The sequence below is a fragment of the Adiantum capillus-veneris genome, chromosome 8 (genome assembly GCF_014529385.1).
Source record: "Adiantum capillus-veneris isolate H3 chromosome 8, ASM1452938v2, whole genome shotgun sequence".
NCBI classification, from domain to species: Eukaryota; Viridiplantae; Streptophyta; class Polypodiopsida; order Polypodiales; family Pteridaceae; genus Adiantum; species Adiantum capillus-veneris.
This window is the reverse complement of record NC_140938.1, coordinates 103,990,001-104,011,161: the sequence shown is the minus strand read 5'-3', so window position 1 is coordinate 104,011,161 and position 21,161 is coordinate 103,990,001.

Below are 21,161 nucleotides of genomic sequence, written 5' to 3'. Positions count from 1 at the left end.
TCTCACAAGGGGAGTCAGGTTTGTCAGAGAGCCTATTTGTCCAGAGGCTGCGCTTTCTTCCGTACTCTGGAGGCTTGCGCATGGACACCTCACACATCATGGCGAATTTGTTTGGCATGGGTGAGAGCACCATTCGCAAATATGTGGTTATCATTTGTCGCATATTGAGTAGTACTGAGTTCTTCCACATGGTTGGCATTAGAGTGTGTGGAGAGAGAAAGAGAGAGCATAGAAATAGAACCCCAAAGTGTGTAGAATACACACATGAGATGATGTATATATAGAGGGGACCTGAGTGCTATATATAGAGAAGACATATATTGAGTAGCTTCACATATAAGCTCAACACCCCCATTCAAATAAGGGTCCCTAACTGTGGATGAAAAAACCCTTGGGGGATCAAGGGAAAAACCCACAGCTCTATATACACCATCGGGGGGTTCACAATGTATAAAACTACCATATCACGTGCGTTCAAGACATGTTTGTAAAACCCCTTATCTGTGAATTTTTGTTAGGAATATAATGTAGCTTTTTCTTTTAAAATCTGTAAGTTTTTTTCAAATTTGAAAAAATAATGCCCTTCTGTATATATATTTCTGTAAGTTTCAAGAACTTTAAATACCCTTCTGTTGAACTCACGTGATAGGTTACATTTTTATTAATTGACCTCCCCGGGTATACAACCACCGCTATATTATAAAAAACATTGAATGTACAAGTGTTCATGAGGAGCTACATCACTCCTTTTACGATGAATATTTTATGAGGAGCTACATTACTCCTTTTACAATGAATGTTTTATGAGGAGTTACATTACTCCTATCCTATCAAATACAATAATGAATACAAAGATTCAATAAAGAGGTGTAAAGGCTATTGATTAGCTCGTGATCAGAAGTGTCTCAGTGAATCTCTTGTGTAGCTTGTCATCAATATGGCATCACCAAACATGTCTTCATGTTGTCATCAGTATGGCATTACCAAACATGTCTTCATAAATCTTTTATTGTCACCAAGTTTGTCTTCATGAAATCAATTCTTTGATCAATCCTACATAGATCATAGACTCAAAAAAATCATAGTCATTGAATTTTTTAGCATCGTTAGTGAAATAATTACGTTCACAATGCCATAAGAGATGGTTCGCGATGCCACTCTTTTGACAACATATACACTCACGACAACATATGTGTACATAAAGTATGAACGTGAAAGTACAAGATGCATGATTACGTGATGCAAATGACATGTGTATATACTACATAAAACGACATTTATCAATGTAGTGATGTCAATGAATATCATCAAAGTATTAACAAAACATCATCAATGTATCAATAAAAATAAATAAATCATCATGGTATCAACGAAGTCGAAAAGCATCATGGTATCACCGAGAATAACCATTGTATCAATGAAACAACATCATGGTATCACCGAGAATAACCATGGTATCAACGAAACAACATCATGGTATCACCGAGAATAACTTCTCACTTCAAAGAATGCGACTTGTATGGTCAGCTTAAGCAACGAGAAGCACTGTATCGGCCACTATTGCACATTCAAGGAGAGATAGTACAATCTTATTTGATTGCAGACTCAGCCTACAAAGTGAGAACATTCTTGGTAGAGCCATATCGAATGAAGGCAAGGAGAATTTTACGTGAAAAGCAAGATTTTGATAAGAAAATCTCAAAGGATAGAATGAAAATGGAAAATTCCTTTGGTCTCTTGAAGAATAGGTGGCAGATTTTGCGAGATCTCAATGTCAATCTTGCTTTCGTGCCCACTGTGATAGGAGCTTGTTGTTTCCTACACAACTTTGTGCAAATATGAGGCAAGACGGAGCCTCATGATCAATGAGATCTTCACCCCAACTCCCAAGAGCCACTTCCTGATGATGGCGGTGATCCTGCTCATCGCGATATGGCCTTGTGGATAAGGACATCCTTATTCCACCATAGCAGCTTGAGGGTTCAAAACGAAGTAGGTCCAGGTGTAGCAGGTTATGGATTTAGTAATTATTCTTTTTTTCAAAGTGATTATGTCTTTTGTTTCAAATAGGGTTTTAAATATGTATCCATAAATCTTTTTTTTAAAATTTCATGAAGTTGTGTTTTGCAGGGCTTGATGATGATTCGGAGTCTCAGGATTGAATCATGTCCTACATGGTTGCAATTTTTGTCATGTGGCTTGCTTTACGGCTGCAATGAGCAGCACCTCTATTTATGTAGCGGTGCACCTCTATTTATGTATTGCTACAGGGTTTTCATTATGGTCCTCAAGCATTTTCATTTATGGTGGCCAATGAGGAGTACTTCCTTGAGCTTCTGTATCGTAGTCAATGATTCTTTTTTATGTACTTAGAACAGCTTATTTTATGGTTGTTAGTCTCTTGTTTATGTGTTTGTCGGACATTGAAATTTTGTTTTGCGTTTTTTCATGCATTCGGTGCATTGTTATTAGGCGTTTTTTGTTGGAAAAGGCTATCTTTGTCATGTTGGCAGTGCGTGGTTTGTTGGTTTGCTCGTCAAGTCCAGCAATGAACAGACGTAAACGAATGAACACATGTGCGCACAGGACATGGCCGAATGGAACATGTGGTTTTTTTACCTAACGATGCATGTGAGCGAAATGGTAAAAAGTTCACATCCGTTTGTTGCATTTTTTTGAGAACAAATGAACGGCCTCATGTGCGCTTTACATCTCTCTCTCTCTCTCTCTCTCATGAGTGCACTGCAGATGTAGTAGGGATCTCATGTACGACGGTGGTCTAGGGATTCTCGGTGTGGTCAAGCGCGACGGACCCTCCTCACTATCTCACTCGGGCATGGTCTGGATGGGATCAATGGCCCACACCCATTTCGGGGATTGGCATGCGTGCAATATGAGCCGATCGATGCGACTTATGTAAATTCGGCGGACCCTCCTCACTATCTCACATGGACATGGTCTAGGATGGGATCAATGGCCCACACCCATTTCGGGGATCGGGTGTGATATGAGCCATCTGATGCGACTTATGTAAATTCAAGAAAACAGGTAAATTTGGGTGCACCAAAAATTGTAAATTTGGGCGCCCCCTCCCCCTCTCATCCCCCGGACTTAAACCCCGGATGTAACCTTTGCAAGCCTATCACCTTAACCACCTCAACTGCGTGTGCTCATTGAAAGCAATGGGAGAAGGGGGAGTTTTATGATAAACCCATCGTTGTGTTAGTTCGGGGCAGCTTTAGAAAATTAGGACAAACAGGTAAATTCGGGCTCACCACAAGATCAACGAACTACGATGTCTACGCACCCCAAAAAAGGCATGGGCCATTGATCCCATCCAACCCATGCCCGTATGAGATAGTGCTGTGCGCGCGGACCCTCGTGTTCCGACAGCTTTTGTACAGGGGCACTCGACTTGAGATTAGTGGGTTGCCCTGGCATTTCAGCCTGTGTGCAATTGCATACATGAGTTGCTGTGGGCGAGGGTTTATTTGGCTACACAAGCCAACTTTCTAGTGAGTGCCATTGTGTAGGTGGTAGGGATATAGGTGCAGGTCCTCATACAGAGAGGCTTCTAAGCGTGACCAGAGATGAGTGCTCTCCATTACCGGCATGTACTGCCTGTGGAGCTTCCGGGCTGATTTTGTTGTTGATTCATTGCAAGCATGCCAATCTCTTTTGATCTATTGTTGTCTTGATTCAAGCAAGTGTGTTTGTCTTGTGGATGCAAATGCAGGGCAGAAGGTTGGCCAGTTAGGTTCTGTAAAGGTGCGTGCATTCTTATAAGGGTGGGAGGTCTCTATTTGTTTTAGTAGATTTGCATGCTATAGGTTTTGCATAATGTCTTTGTTTTGCTTCTGGTTCCCATCCAGGTATAGCTACAAGAATTGCAGACATTTGGGTCTAATGTTTAAATTAGCTTTTAAAATATATACTCGTACATACTGGGTCGATTCAACCATACGTTAATTAATTAACTACCAAGATTCCAACAAAGGCTTAATTTTTAAAAGCAACAAGCAGATGGAGTCGATACACACGCTCGCATCCCGTCCCAACCCGCTCCGCCTTGCAATGCTGCAACCCTGAAGATCGGCTGAAACCCCTCTGCTTGCACCTTCCCCCCGATTACCAGCTCTTGGCGAAAACCACCATTGCTTTACCTCCAGTCGAATGCTATGCACGGTCCGTCCGGAGTTCACTGCAATGAGCATCCTTAGCTCTGTGCTGCCCAAACATCGTGCAGCAAGCGCGAGAGAGAGAGAGAGAGAGAGAGAGAGAGAGAGAGAGAGAGAGAGAGAGAGAGAGAGAGAGAGAGAGAGAGAGAGAGAGAGAGAGAGAGAGAGAGAGAGAGAGAGACATGCTCTCCCTGCGCTGCCAACCAACATCTGCTTGCGGCCTCGTTTCTTCCTTGGCTCGCTCTGCAATTTCAAGCATGCACATGTCATCCACTACCCCGCGTTGGCTGCACTCCACGACATGCGCCTCCAAAAGAAAATATCCCACCACTGACACGCGCCATCTGCCCCTCTCCCTCTCCACGTCACTCGACCTTCCTTTTGCTTCGCCTTTTGAAGGGTATCCATGGGATACCCTCTAATTTGTCGTGCTTACAAAATTGAGGCAACATTCTAGCCTTCTTTTTTGTACACAATTATGCAAATATAAGTTGCTAGAATGGAATGGGTGGTATTGCAAAAGTTATTAGTTTCTTATAGTTTTGTCTACAATATGACCCAATATTGTCAATGTATATTCACGCAAGCTTCTAAATTCCAGCAGTAGATACTCACTTTTCTCTCATGCGACCTTTGTCTATGGACTATTTTCTTTTATGACTATTATGTAGGTGTGCATGACTTGCTTTATGGATGTCTCTTGGAAAGCTCTTTTTTCTGGAGCTTCTTAAGTGTGTCGATTTGGTTTCTTGCATGCTCACGATTGAAGTTACCTGAGATCTCTCGATTTAGAGCAAATACCAAATCTTCCCAATCTTTAGGGCGAAATTTACCCTTCTTGATGTGTGATCACTGCTCCTCAAAGACTTGCAAGAGAGTATGCATGCTTTTGTTGTCCCATATAATTGTTGTTGCCCTCGCACGCTTCATCCCTTTTGTGCTTATGTCTGCTTCTTGTGGTGTCTGCGCTGGTGGTTGAGTCCTTGCATTTGTGACCTCTCGCTACTCACTTGGAGCCTGTGCCTGCGAGCATATATGTACCTTGGATCTTTTTTTCCCATTGAAGTAGGCGTAACCATAGCCTCCTCCATCAAACCGACGTAGGAAACCTGCTGAAAAGACGTGGCATCCTGGGAAAGAGGAACATACTTCTCACATTCATCTCCCACTGGCAGCGACTGCAAGTGCATTTCCCAAGAGGGCCTAGAAGGCACACCAGCCTCCCCTCGCGTAGCTCTCCACATGCCAACCGTGACTAGAGGTGGAGAAGACATACTGCAGAATATGATGTTTGATGAAGACAAAGCAAAATTATTGACCAACAAAAATTAAATTTCAGACATAATCTAATGTCGATCCCATCCGTGTACACACACAAATCCATGACCCAATGTGCAACTTGAAACCATTCATTGGTGAACGAGATGCTTTGTTATGTAATTGCATTTTGAATGAAAAACATAATGCTATGTGTGTATAAAAAACCATGCAGCTTCTGTCTGTAACGCATGTGTTTGAGGAAGAGCTTATGATGAATCATGCAAGTATGACGGTGTTTTTGCTCATCAATCGTATCAACATTTCATTTATCAATCATTGTTGTAGATGGATAGTGTAGGAGACCATACCATAGGTATCACCAACAATGAATGGAGCTATGAATGGAAGAGTTGTGTGTGTATGTGTGTGTGTGTTTAAGTATGAAAATCCCCTCATAATTGAACCATGCTTAGACAATTGTATTAAATAACAATATTTTAAACAAAATGTCATGAAACTCAATTAACATTTCATATACAACCAATACAACATTCTATATCTAATGGATAATACAATCATTTAGATCCAAAGTTTGATCTTTGATCATTACAATTTGATATCTTAGTATTGTATCTCTGTGTTTGACCCTTTGGGATGAGCTTCCACTACATCTACATGGAGAAGGATCTAGTTGTTACTCCTACCCACCATCATTAAGGTAAGAACAACTTGCATTAACCAAACATTAGTGTGTGTGTGTGTGTGTGTGTGTTGATCGTATTGTGCTACAAGCCAAGTTTTTGGGAACAATAAGGCAAGGAGTTAGAAAACCAAAGTGTGAATTAGCAAGCCGGAGTTGAAGTAATAACAAATTACAATGTTCTAACATCAACATTCTTCTGCAAAAAGTGTGTTAATTTTGAGGCCAGAGTATGACAAGGGTCACAAGAAACCGATAACCCTACTGTAGCGCAAGAGATCGTAAGTGTGTTTGTTTGTGTGTGTGTGTGTGTGTGTGTGTGAGAGAGAGAGAGAGAGAGAGAGAGAGAGAGAGAGAGAGATTTGATGAGGGATAATGCTACACACTAGCGCGCAGAGTTGTAGCCAAGGGTGCCAGCTGGGGGCTCATAGAGAGCGAGGGAAGTAGACGCTCAATCAAACAGGAAAGTGTTCGTGCGCAGGGAGTTTGCTGGAATGAAACTATTATAGGTAGTTTAAGTAAGTGATGTGGCACTCCTTCCCTATTATGCATCATTAAAAGGCATATCCACAACTACTAAGTCCTACCATGTGCTTGAGATTGTGTGTATCATGTGGGTCAGAGTTACTTCTGTGTAATGACCAGGGAAGAATTGATGCACCCAATTAGTGTACTGGAAAAAACCAGGCCATACTTGAAACCTTTCTTGTTTGATGGTCCAAAATTTTAAGAATTTTCCAGTTTAAATGTGTGTGTGTGTGTGTGGCCCTCCCCCATCCCAGAGGAGAGATCCACTTGGTGGAGGATAGTCCGCCAAGTGGATCTATCCCCCACCAATTGCAATAATTGGATTCAATGTTTATATATCGATCATCTGTGATGTGTTGAAAGGTGTTTGATCCGAGGATATCAAACTTTTTTTCAATCAAAGGGTCCTCCAAGGAGGAGAATATGGAGATATAAAATATACGTACATGGAATCTCATATTTTTGGTCAATATGTCAACCGGATTTGTGAACCAACTGTCGTTATGTTGGTTATTGTAATATACTCCGATCTTGCAAGACAAAGACTAGCAACCCTTGTCCGTAGGGTTGTGATTTCTCATGTCCATCATTCTAGCTAAACAAAAATCACCTATTAATGAAAGTTGTAAAATCTAGAATTCGCCCACTAGTTCTAGGCCCAAATTAGTCGAGGGATAGGTACCCCTAATTATAGTCCCATTATTAGGGCTCAAATACCCATATCCTGATAGAAATCATCTGATGAAAGTCAAGATAAATTGAAGTATCAAATTAGGAATAATTATAAAAAAGTAAACAAGTAAACACTCCAATTCGTAGGGTATGAATACCCATATCTTGACAATAACCACTTGATTAAGGTCAAGATAAATTGGAGTAGATGTAGGAATATCCAATTGTTGCATGATAAAGGGGTCCTCCAGGGAAGAGAGTATGGTACTATGGAAACTACATACTTGACATCTCATGATTTTGGTTGATGTATCATCCCAAATTTGTGAACTATGTCGTCATGATGGTTACTATACAATACTCCGATCCTAAAAGATAAAGACTACTTGAAATTTCACACCGGCTCGAGGATGGACATTTATTACAGTACAAGGTTAATATGTAAGTATGTAGGTGCTTGACCAATTTAGGAGCTGAGAGCCCCAACCCATCCCTATGTATTGGATGGATCAAGCTATTAATAATGTAACGTTTATTAGTACATTAACTTGACCAATTTAGGAGCTAGAGAGCCCCGACCCATCCCTTTGGATTAGATAAGTCAAGCTATTAATAGCCGACATTAAGCGCTCCAATTCCTAGGGAATAATTATACCAGAGAGTAGGCAATCCAATTCTTAGGGTAAGAATAACCATATCCTGACAAAAAACGTTTGATTAAAGTCAAGATAAATTGGAGTAGCTACATTATCATTTAATATATTATCTAATTCCAATTGTTAAGTATGGCACTAGTCCGACCAAAGACTAATAGGGAAAAGGAGTGTGTGTTTAAGTATGAAAACTCCTCATAATTGAACCATACTTAGACAATTATATTAAATAATATATTAAATAACAATATTTTAAACAAAATGTCATGAAACTCAATTAACATTTCATATACACCAATACAACATTCTGTATCTAATGGATAATACAGTCATTTAGATCAAAATTTTGATCTTTGATCATTACAAATTGATATCTTAGTGTTGTATCTCTGTGTGTCAACCCTTTGAGATGAGCTTCCACTACATCTACACAAAGAAGGATCTAGCTGTTACCTGCATATAAAAAAACTCAGTTAGAAGTGGCTATGTTTGTGTGTATTGCAGGTGTCGACACTGGATCCAATTGTCATCCATGTCACACTTGTACACCTAGTTTACAGCCTACCCTTAAGATTGACCATTAAGTTGGGCTTTTAAGTGAGATAAACTTTGATGTCAAATCATGTGTGTCCCAGTATTCATTGAGTTTCCCCAAAGAAATGATGCTAATGACTACTACCATATATGATACATATACTTATGTATTTTTGGTAATTTTGGCTCAAAGATCGTTGTAGACCTCCTGACAAAAATCGGATAGTATCTCCCTTGTAATTCGATTACTATTTCAAATACTCATTTTATGCCATCTCTCAACAATGATACCCTCACAGGAGGTTTACGGCATCATTAATGAAAAAAATCATGTATGTCATGTGTCAAAACCTAGCAATACATCACATGTCACTAGCATATATGACCATCTTTATAAAAATCTGGAAGCATCTTGTTTGTATCTCAAAAAGGTTTCCAAAAAAAATATCCTTAATTACTTTTATGTCTATATGTTATGTAATGACAATCGATCCCAAAAAACACAAAGCTATAGTATCATAAACACCCTGTAAGACTATGAGTAAAATGACTTTGATTGAGCAATCCTATTTCTCTAAGTTTACCCACCCACACAAGTAAGAAAGTTATAACATAGTTCCCACATCCCATAATGATGTTTGTCATCCAAATTTAGAATAACTAGATTCTTAAAGAAGCATGTAAGACAACATCCCCAAAATGGCATGCGTTTATCTCAATATGTTAAAAAACCAATATCGCCTGACTAACCAAATTCGGATAAATTCTTGCTTGTAAATGGAACAATTCTACAAGCCATTTGTTTATGCCAATCAAAGAAAATACGATCTCAGTGTGTAAGGTTAACATTGTCTATCTGACCAAATTCGGACATCATCTTGTTTGTAAATCGAACAAAATTTCAAAATTTCAGTTTGGGCCATCTCACAGTGAGACCCTCCACGGGAGGTTTACGGCTTACATTCCTGGTATACACCCAAGTTCCTTTTTTCATTTATGAAAGCAAAAAGTCACTAAACCATAGCTTTTTCAATGCATTAAAATAATACTAACAATTTCCTCACTTCCTCATAAGGCAATTTATAAGTTCATGCATTTTGCAAAATGAACAATTATACAGAAAAACCCGATTGCTATCTTTATGAAGACACTCTAAGATAGATTTTAAGGCTAGTTCAACACTTATTTTTTATCCTGCAATGTAATATGTGAGATCTTTATACCTTCGACGGTTTTTTCAACTCATCATTCTTCATATAGAACCACCAGACAATGTATCATAATGATCACAATATATGAAAAAGGCTTTAAACGACTTAGCATTCTGGGTATGTCTATCAACAGATTCCAAAATCATGACTATCTTGCATACTTTAATATAACCAAATTCTAAGTAGGTGTATGAACACCTACTTGTATTGTAGTTGAATGCTTGCTTGAGCCATGTGTTGATATGCTGTATGAGACATGTGTGGTTGAAGGCAAGTACTTGGGGACTCCTTGCAAGTATAGAGGGATTCTGTGAGTAGTCATGGGAGAGCCAACCAGTTCTGAGTAACTAGGATAAGAAAAGGGAGATACCTTGCGAGTAAATTAAGCACCCATCGTGCTCAAGAACAAGCAAATTGCAACACGGGATCATATGCAAGTATGTGCCTATCTGTATGTGTGTGTGCGCGTAGGGTAGCCACTCCTGCATAAGTAGAGAGCATAACAAGAGGGGCCGATTTTTGTACCTCCCCTAGGAAAGCAAATACGGAATGTCCACAAGGGACTGATCTATGATGACGCACGTTGAGAATGCCAAAATATAGAGAACGTTGAGCTCACATATATTTCCTAAGAATAGAAACCCAGTATATGTTATAACTACTCTTTAAACCACTGGTTATTTTGACCCACCTTTAGGTGCATTCCTACCCACCATCATTAAGGTAAGAACAAATTTCATTAACCAAACATTAATGTGTGTGTGTGTGTGTGTGTGTTGATTGTATTGTGCTACATACCAAGTTTTTGGGAATAGCAAGGCAAGGAGTTAGAAAACCAAAGTGTGAATTAGCAATACAGAGTTGAAGTAATAACAAATTACAATGTTCTAACATCAAAATTCTTCTACACAAAGTGTGTTAGTTTTGAGGCCACAGCATGACAAGGGCAACAAGAAACCGAGAACCCTTTTGTAGCAGCAAGAGATCATAAGTGTGTGTGTTTTGTGTGTGTGTGTGTCTGTGTGTTTGTGTGTGTATCACATTTGATGAGGGATAATGCTACGCACTGGCGCACAGAGTTTTAGCCAAGGGTGCCAGCTGGGGGCTTATAGAGAGCGAGGGAAGTAGATGCTCTGTCAAATAGGAAAGTGCTCGTGAGCAGGGAGTTTGTTGGAATGAAACTATTATAGGTAGTTTAAGTAAGGGATGTGGCACTCCTTCCCTATTATGCATCATTAAAAGGCATATCCATCATTAAAAGGTATATCCACAACTGCTAAATCCTACCATGTGCTTGAGATTGTGTGTATCATGTGGGTCAAAGTTACTTCTGTGTAATGACCAGGGAAGAAGATATTTTGTGATGCACCCACTTAGTGTACCGGAAAAAACCACACCATACTTGAAACCTTTCTTGTTTGATGGTCCAAATTTTGAAGAATTTTCCATTTTAAATGTGTGTGTGTGTGTGTGTGTGTGTGTGTGTGTGTGTGTGTGTGTGTGTGTGTGTGTGTGTGAGAGAGAGAGAGAGAGAGAGAGAGAGAGAGAGAGAGAGAGAGAGAGAGAGAGAGAGAGAGAGAGAGAGAGAGAGAGAGAGAGAGAGAGAGAGAGAGAGAGAGAGAGAGAGAGAGAGAACACCAGAGTTATCAACACTTACCTTGCAAGCTTGGAGAGTATTGAAGAAAAGCAAGATAAGCACGAGTCACTCAAAGTGCAGATAGCCTTACGCTGTTTGCTGGCCAACGCGAACGCGTCGAGGGGGGGGGGGGGGGGGGGGGGGGGGGGGGCTTCGTTGCGTTGGGGCTGTGTTGGCAAAACGTTTCACTTACTGCCAAAATTATGTGGGCCAATGTCATAAAAAACTAACAAATGGATGCCGTGTCCGCACCATGTGCGCATCATAATAGAGAGAGGGAGAATAACAAGAAGAAGAAGAGAATTTTAACGTCACAGGAAACTATCCCGAGAGAGAGGAGAGAGAGATTTGGCACCAAAAAACACGCCAAAATTTTTTTGGAGGGAAGATTGAACTCCAGGGTGCTTGCAAGTGAACACACAATGCCAATTTTTTGAAGCCTAGAACGGACTATAGGCTTTACACACAACTCCGCTCAAGCCACTTTAAGGCAGGGTTCAGACTGAACCGACGGAAGAAACAAGTCTTTGCAAATCTGCCGCCGCCTAGTGTGAACAATGCGGAGGAGGAACAATGAAAAAACGATGAGGGCTGAGAGAGGCCATCAACTCTTCTGGGGGGGGTCATAAGAAAAATGGAGGGCCTGACGGAAGAGTGCCTCAACTACAACCAATCAAATTTTGACATGGAGCATTGACGCCCCTTTGCACTTCCTTCCACCGCCAAGTTTGAACCGGCCCTAGTACATGTAAAGTTGCTCTCACTGTCATGAAAAGGGACATGTCCTATAGGTCATGCTTCTTGTTTTAATTTGTGGGGCATGAGGTTCAACCCCTACCCATGGATCTTGCACTTCCATAGCACCGATGTCTAGCATGCAATTAACGGAGTCAATGAACAATATTCTTTGCTGCAAACATCTTTAGCAGAAGATGCACATCGCGAGAGAAAGAGAGAGCTTTGTGTAGCACGGAGTACCCCTGTTTATGACCTCGTACAATCGACTCGCCAGACACACCCCTCTCCTTTATCTCACATTGTATCACTTTCCCTAACTAGCCTTGTTGCTTCACATCCCTCCCCCCCCCCCCCCCACCTCTCCTTTAGGGATTGGGAGGGACATTGAGATACAACATGGTCTGCAAAATGGGTTCATAGTGGTGCCCCTTTCCAACACAATGCAGCAAAGGGATTTCTCCATGCATGTCCTTTCAACAATTCTAATGATGCCAAACCCCATCTTTTATTCTATCTCTAATCTTATTTGGGTGTCTTCAGTAACCAAGGAGCTCAAGCCTCTAGAGTGAACCCCAAATCCCCTTTTCAAATGCAATTGGAGTTGGCCAGGCCCCCACGAATATTGATCACAACATATTCTCTAGACACACTCAAGGATTTGGAGCTCTCCCTTAGCTACCCATCTTCTTTACAATTGTGACCGGATTGCCCTTAACAAGCTCTACTCATAATGTTCATTCAGGTTTGTAAAACTCAAGGTGGTCTATATGACGAATGTAGAATGGTCAAATGTGGGGTGCATAATGCCATGTGACGTGAGCCTGATCCTAATGGAAAAGAACTCACGATCGTGCCCATGTGTGACAGAATTGGACTAATAACATTGAGAGTAGCGGAATTAAGATGATTGTCATGAGCATTTCTTTAAGAGAATTCATCATGAGCATAAGAATACTTGATGGTAGATAGAAAAATAACCATAATACTAGTTAGCTTGGCATGAAAAATACTTGTAAAAGAGAGAGAGAATAAGAGAAATTGACAATAGTTGAGGAGTGGATTTATTTAGAACCCATCCCCCCTCCAAAAGTCTTTTGTATTATAGATTCTCCATGTGGGACAGGAGTCTAACCTCACTATCCTATCTTATTGGAGAGTTTTCAATCTCTTGAAAAACCACAAACAACTCACATCTAACTCAAGCTACACTCAAGTGGCAGAAATCACCAAAAGCCAATCGCTCATCGACAAACAAATTACATCCGTTACAACATCAAATGACATCCAAACGTAATGAAACTTCTAGGACACGTTTATAAGACCTAAGCACACATGCTTATGGTCTCAAATCCCACTTTAGGTTAAGTGAAAAAATCACGATTATTAACATCAGTGGATTTTTGACCTAGTCGTTTTTGACCCAGAATGCACCTAAATGCTTAGCAATGATGTCTCAATACCCCACCTATGCTTGGTTTCTGATTTTGAAGTGTAAATTCCTACTTATGATGAAATTAGGCCACGGGCGGCGATGCCAAAATCTACAAAATACCGTGATGTGTTTACGTCAATGCATAGAGCTCTTACCTGTGGTTGCAATGCAACAAACGCGACTGTAATGTGACAACCGGTAAGGGAGTAGGAAGCAGGAGAAGGAGAGAAGTGAGCGCCATTAGCTCACACTGTGTATTTCATTATCCAAAACTTAATAATAACTTACAAAAATTGGCTTTTATACCTTAGCCAAGGTTTTTGGTGGTTAGAAGCTTGTAGCCCCGGCTCATCAATTACAAGGTTTATTCGAAAAATAGGAGTACAATATTCTCGATTTATAAAAAATAATAAGTGTTTTTACAATAAGAGCTCCGAAAAATGGTATCCGTTACCTTGTTGCTAACATTCTCCCCCTCCTTGGTTGTGTCGTCCCTTGATACAGATTTATGGGCTAAAGTAGTCTTCGGGTTGACGGTTGGCGAGGTGGTATTTAAGCACATTTAGGACCTTGTGGTATCTGATCTTCCTCTCTTTATATGGCACCTGTAAGAATTGCATAGTGACTCCATTTTTCAGCTCTACTACAGAGTAGCCTACAAATCTTGATGTTAGGTTGCTGATCACTGGCCCAAATATCTTCATTCGCCAAGTGAACAACCCTGTGTAGAACGCTTCCTCAAAGGCCAACATATTATGAGAAGGTAAAAACATACATCTGGCGTAGAGGACTTCTTCAGAAGGTTGGCCACTCAGATCATAGCATAAACCTTTATTACCCTCAAGGAATGACATCTACGGGGGCCGTGCTTGCTCTGGCTCATAGAATAATTCCATGCAGGTGAGCAGCATTCGACAGAATTTATATGCATTGCACATGATAGATCCGGTAGACTTTTGTAGAAGGACATGGCGTCCATTAGGATTCTCACCATGTACTCTTCTGTCGGCGGTCCCTTTTTTGGAGCAGGAAATCTTGGGTAGTTCAGCCAAGTTGGCCGCTTCTTTGTTAATGCCTCATGTGCTTGCCAAGTCCTTACTCTTGGTACATGACAAAAAGTAGGATCCTTTTTTAGCGCCATAGGTGCTCTTGTGAACAGAGTCAAATACCTTGGATTCTTGTTCAACCAGTTCAGCCTCCACTTTGGGTGGTCTTGATTTGCGCCTTCTACCTGCATGTCTTTGTAAAGCCTTTATTTGACGTGGAGCAACTCCACCTTTATCAGAGGATAGGGCAGGGATTTCTGGTGCCATTGTGCATTGATTTGATTGGGAGTGAGTTGTGTAATGTTGACAGAGTGAAGAAATCTCAACTCCTAATCCATCACTGCCTTCCACTGCTCATCTACCTCTTGTGTAATATTTTTCTTTAGTGATCCTTTGATAGCTGGACCATTGGCACTGTATCTGTTTCTATTATTTGTACTTGAAATTCCTCCTCTCCACCTAGCCGTTCTGCTGGCTCTGTCTCCATCTCAACGAATGAAACTGAGGGGATCTCTATTTGTGGCTGCTCTGAAGTTCCTGACTCTTCTTATGTTTCTCGCCGTCCCTCTCTCAATAGTAATTGGTTGACTCTTTTAAGCTCAGCTATTTATTGTAGCAGCTCTTCTTCTCTTCGCACCCGCATTAAATCCAGGTCTCTGTGCTGAGACTGCTCCAGTTTTAGCTCTAGATCGAGGTCTTTGTTCTTTTTCTCTAATACTTTGTAGACCTCGTCTGTTCCTTTGATCGAGGCCACTACGAGATTTTCTCTTATTTTTCGCAAGAAAATTGCTTGATCATTTATTCTTTGCTCTCAGTATTGCAGGGAGGTGTTCACTACATCTAACTGTACTTCCATCATTTGAACTGAGAGGGTTGTAGTTAGAAGTTCTTTGGTAACTTCTGTCAGCTATTCATCTTTTGCTTTACAAGTAAAGACCAAGTATGATAGTGGGAAGCAACCTGGATTACTCCAGCCATTGCCTATCCTAAATTCACCATTGCAGAGTATATCCATGGATTTTATCTTTGAATTACCCCAAGTCTATCTATGGGACCGGAACACGGGAATATGGACAATAGTCGACAAGTTTCACAAGCAAGCACACTTTATTCCTATCAAAAAAACTATTAAGGCACACCAAATGGCAACTCCCTTGATATTACGTATTTTCAAACACCATGGATTACCAACATCCATCGTGTCATATAGAGATCCTCAAATGACCAGTAATTTTTGGAAACGTCTCTTTGAAAATCTAGGAGCAAAATTGTATTTCTCTTCGGCTATTACCCACAAATGGATGGCCAAAGTGAGATAGCCAATCTTACGATACTCGATATACTAAAGACTTATGTTATCAAAGTAGATCAACACTCACAATGGAAAAAGTACTTACCTCTTGTAGAGTATGCCTATAATAATACTGTACATACTTCTACGGGAAAAGCACCTTTTGAGATCATTGAGGGAAGACCTAAAAGTCCCTTGCTACTCAAAGTACATGGGAAGATCTTCGATGTCCGATGAGTATAGCCGTGACCTACAAGAATCTTTTCAAAAGGTTAAGGAGGCTATATCCATCTCTCAACAAAGGCAAAAAGCTGCTGCTGACAAGCACAAAAGGGACTTAGAGTTCAAAGAAAATGATTGGGTCTTACTTAAGTTTCCCAAGGCTCGATTGAGACAAACGACGGGAAAAAATCTTACGGGCCATCAAAAGCATTATTCTAAACTAGCAAAAAGATACTATGGTCCTTTCAAAATCTTGAAGCCCATCAATGAGGTGGCTTATCAACTCAAGTTTCCCAACCATTGGCTCATACACAATGCTTATCATGTGAGCATACTTAAGCCCTACAAAGGAGAGCCACCAAGTGAACCAATTATTGAAGACCCTCCCAAAGTTGAAGACCAAGAAGAGGTGCTACAAGCCAAAGCTATCCTTCGGCATGAAGAAAAGGTACTACAACATGGTAAGATTATCCGATGGTATCTTATTAAGTTCAAAAATTATCCTTTTGAAGATGCTAGATGGATGCAAGGAATACAGCTTAAAGATGGTATGAACCTTGTCAATGCTTACAATGCTACATTAGAGTAATCATGATGTACATAAATGATCAATGTTTTTGTCTTATAAGACTAGTTCTCTCTTTTTATTGTGCACAGATCTAAATAGTATGCATGCTTAGAATCATGTTTGTGATGATGACATCTCTCAACCAAGTAGAATTTGTCACTCTACTTGGCAGAATGAAATGGACTAAAGAGCAGACATGCTTGCGGCAGCTTTGTCTCCCAAGCACCAAATGGATTAGTCATCCATCTTGGAAAGTTGTTGTAGGGTAAAAAGGAATCCTCTACCCGCTAAGAAAGATTGACTAATGACTAAGGCTTTATCTCTTCTACCTCATAGTCGAGGACACCTATGATTTCAAGAGAGAGGTTATGTCATAAAAACTAATATCTAACCAACCCAAATTATTTTCTCATATTAAACTGAGCATTTAATGTGCGAGAATAAATGAGAACAAGGATTAGAATATAGGTATCTTCTTTCAGGTCTATCTCGATATGGGGCCAATGGTAAAGGGGCCCAAATGAGAGATGATTTGTCAAAGATCAAGTTAACTAATGGAGCTTAGAGACCTTAGGGTTAGCTTCATTAAAGACCTTCAAAGGTTAGTGTTAAAAAGTCCTCTGACCTTAGGTAATCTGGGGCTGATCTTGAGGTGGGAACCCGGCCCAAGCTCAAGGTGCTTATCGTGCTTGCTGACTAAGGTGCTTGAGGTGTTTGCCGACTAGGGAGCGGTGCTTGTAGGAACACCACCCAAGATTGAGGTGCTTTGTCATGCTTGCTGACTAAGGTGGTTGAGGTAAGGTGTGCAAAAGTAAAAGCCTATCCCTACAAGGAGAGGGTGATCCCTACAAGAGGGGGGTAGAGAGAGAACTCCCACACCCTCACACAAGGTAAGCTTGGTACAAAGAAAGCATTTAGGACCTGAGCTATCAACCGATTTAATAAATCACTCCCCTCGAGGACTGAATAGCATCACATTAATCAGTAGCCTACGTTGGACATTTGACCATCCATCACCACTGACTATAGTACATCCTGTTTGATCAATTGGTTTCAAGATCAATCTATCAACTTATTTTTGGGTGTCTAAAAACAATTTATCCAAAAATAGTGTGTGCATTTGATGATATGATGGAGGGGAAAAACCAGCCCCATACTCACCGATCTTCTTCCATGCTTCCATGACTCTCACGTGACCATCAACATAGAACCGCCTATAAAATAGATAGCTTGTGCAAGAGTAGATTGTGCCTCTTCAAGAGCAATTGTCTGCTCTAGATTTACTTGCCTCATTCTATGAATTTCAAACTGGTACTCGGTTGATCCATCTTGAGCGCTAGCTCCTTATGTGTGTGTGTGTTGGCTGGCATGGAGGGTGCACCACTATTTTGTTCGCCTTGTGTTGAGGTAGCACTGCCTCGGTGCTCTGAAGCATAATGACTTGGAGTTGGTATTCTAGGTTGCCTTTGCATTGATGGCTACACCTCCTAACAACTCTCTCAAGTGTTTCATAGCACTCTCATGACCTACACCATTACATCTGCCTCCATTATACCTATTAGTTGTTCCATTCCGTGATTCAAGGAAGCGTTCCCTAATATGAGGTGCACCTCTTGATTTTTCCTTGCCACATAATTTGCAACACCAATCTATAAATGACCTTACGTTCTCAGTAAGTTGCCACTTGGACCCTGGCACCTTACCACCAATGGCCTTGCGCTTCCCTTTATTGGAAGCTCCATTGTTTGATACTTCACCACCAATCAATGGGCGACTAGAAGTACCTGCATTGATGTTTTGAGAGCAAGCATTGGCGTCCATGACAAGTTCACAAGTCACCTATACATTCATACAAACGTAAAAATATTAGGTTTTTGAAAAATAGTATTTAATTGAATAATTGTATACTAAAGTAAGATAATATACATATAAACATAAAGCAAAAAGAAGTGAAAATCTAATTTTAGCGATAGAAATGGGTAGACAAGTATGTTGGTGTAGTGATCAGGAGCACTCCATTCCAACCATAGAAATGAGCCCCAGGCACTTGCACCTGAGCTTGCACTATCTAACCCTTCACAAGGATGCTCTCTATCCAAACCCATTTTTGGACGGATAGATACCTACGGAAGGTAACTAAATGTAACAAACAAATACATCAGTGTAGTGATAAGAATCACTCCATTCCAACCATATAAATGAGCTCCAAAGACTTGCACCATCTAAACCCTTCACTAGGATGCTCACTACCCAAACCTGTTTTTAGGCAGATAGACACCCAGGGGAGGTAACTAAATGTGACAGACAAGTACACTGGTGTAGTGATAAGGAGTGCTCCATTCCAACTATATAAATGCTCTCCACGTACTAGCACCACCTAACCCTTCACGAGGATCCTTCCTATCCAAATCTATATCTAGGTGGATAGACACCCAAGGGAGGAAACTATACATAACAAAACAATACGTAGGTGTAGTGATAAGGAGCACTCATTCCAGCCATAGAAATGAGCCCCAAGCACTTGCACCACCTATACCCTCCACAAGGATGCTCCCTTCTCACACTTGTTTCCAGGCGGATAGACACCAAAGGGTAAAGTTGTAACTGTTCGTGATGTTAAAAATATAGGAATCAAAGCTACCTGAACGAGCTCAACTAAGCCAACAAGTGTGCCAAAATAGACAGTCGATAAAAGGATGGGACATTGTTTATATAGCTACCTCCAGAAATGGGGAGCAAGAGGAGGATATAGCTAAGCCCGTCGAGCATGACAGCTCGCCCGCTGGACCCTGCCGGGCTAGATAGAATGCCCGCTGAGCTAACAGTAAGGGCCGGTTCTAGCAAGTGCTTGTAAATTTGATGTTATTAAAACACTCATGGAGTGTTAATAACACGAGTTATTACCACTTCACACTTCATGTGAAGACGTGAATGAAATCCCTGATTGTGAGGCTACCTACATGGTGAGTTATGAAGCCTCTATTTTCATTATTATAGCTCCTACTCCATGCACTCTGCACATTGCATGGCAACAGAGTTCACTTGGTTTCTCTTGCTTGATTGCTTTAGCTTGCAACAAACTCCAATATTCGCAACACCTCCATGCGTTATTGCTCATCATGACTCTAGATTGTTGCAAGTGATGGCACTATATTTTGACTCATTGCAAGCAAGGCTCTGAATCCACAATCCACTATGATGAACTCTTGAGTGGCATTGGCATGAAGAACCTTGAAGATAGGTGGAGGAAACATTTGAAACATCACAACAGTTGTCCATTAATGCCCCTCTTTACCTGGATAGTCCATTGCCTCCTCCTCCTTATCTATTCCAAATCATCCTCTATCATTAAATTGTCCACCATAACTGCACCTGGATTTGGTTATATTTTGGGCTGCTTGCCATCGTGGCAAGCACGCCCTAATTGGTATCTAGTCAACCTAAGAGCGGGCATTTGGGCATTTCCCGGTTGACAAAAAAGGAAGTCAATGCAAGGCTTACACGCATCAAACTCAGCACCTGGGTGATAGTAGACTGGAGCGTTACCACTATGCCTGCACGTAGGCATACTTGAGAAGACCTTGCCTACTGGTGTATAGAGAATTAAAAGAGGTCCCTCCCCCATCCCCCCAAAAAGAGTGTGTGACTCGCATAGTCAATCACTTGCACCTATTCAAGGGCAAGAACCCAGATACTTAACCATTGTCGTTGCACCTTGGAGCAAGAGGTCTTGCTGTGCTTCATTGATATGCATCACGCTTCGAATAATTATACATGAATATGGAAAATAGTTGATAGGTTTAGCAAGCAAGCACACTTTATTCCTATTAAAAAAGACAACTAAAGCACACCAAATGGCAACTCTCTTCATATCTCAGATATTCAAACACCATGGATTGCCAACATCCACCGTGTCACATAGAGATCCTAGAATGACTAAGGTGCTTGAGGTGATTAATGACTAAGGTGCTAAGGTACTCCATGAGTAAGGTGCTTAAGGGGTTCAAGGTGTTTCCAAAAGTCAACAAGATCCCTACTCAAGGGGGGCGAGCGCTCATTGTAGAAGCTAGAACACACACACTCTCGCACCAAGTCCAGCCTTGCCTAATGAAGCAACAGGGAAACATGTGAAGTTCCTCTTCATGTTGCCCTCATGGTGTACCTAAAGCATATTAGTCGGTCTCTCAAGGGGTCCAATGATAGTTTAACTAATTTATTTAATTGATTATGAATTTATCAAGTCCTCTCTCTCAAAGGGGAAAGGGGGACACTTGTCCCAAGACTAACATGGCTACAAGGGGGGGTCGACCAAGGAAGCCAGGGGCTAGGTTGGGGGGTATACTCTCCCACACACACATACACACTCATTATGTGAAGTGGAAAGTGCAAGAGCTCCATCTCCTTCTTCAAGCCTCCAAGCTTGTTGAGAATCTAATAGCCTACACCAACACTCTTGGCTATGGAATTCAATACTTAAGTTTGCCATCTTATT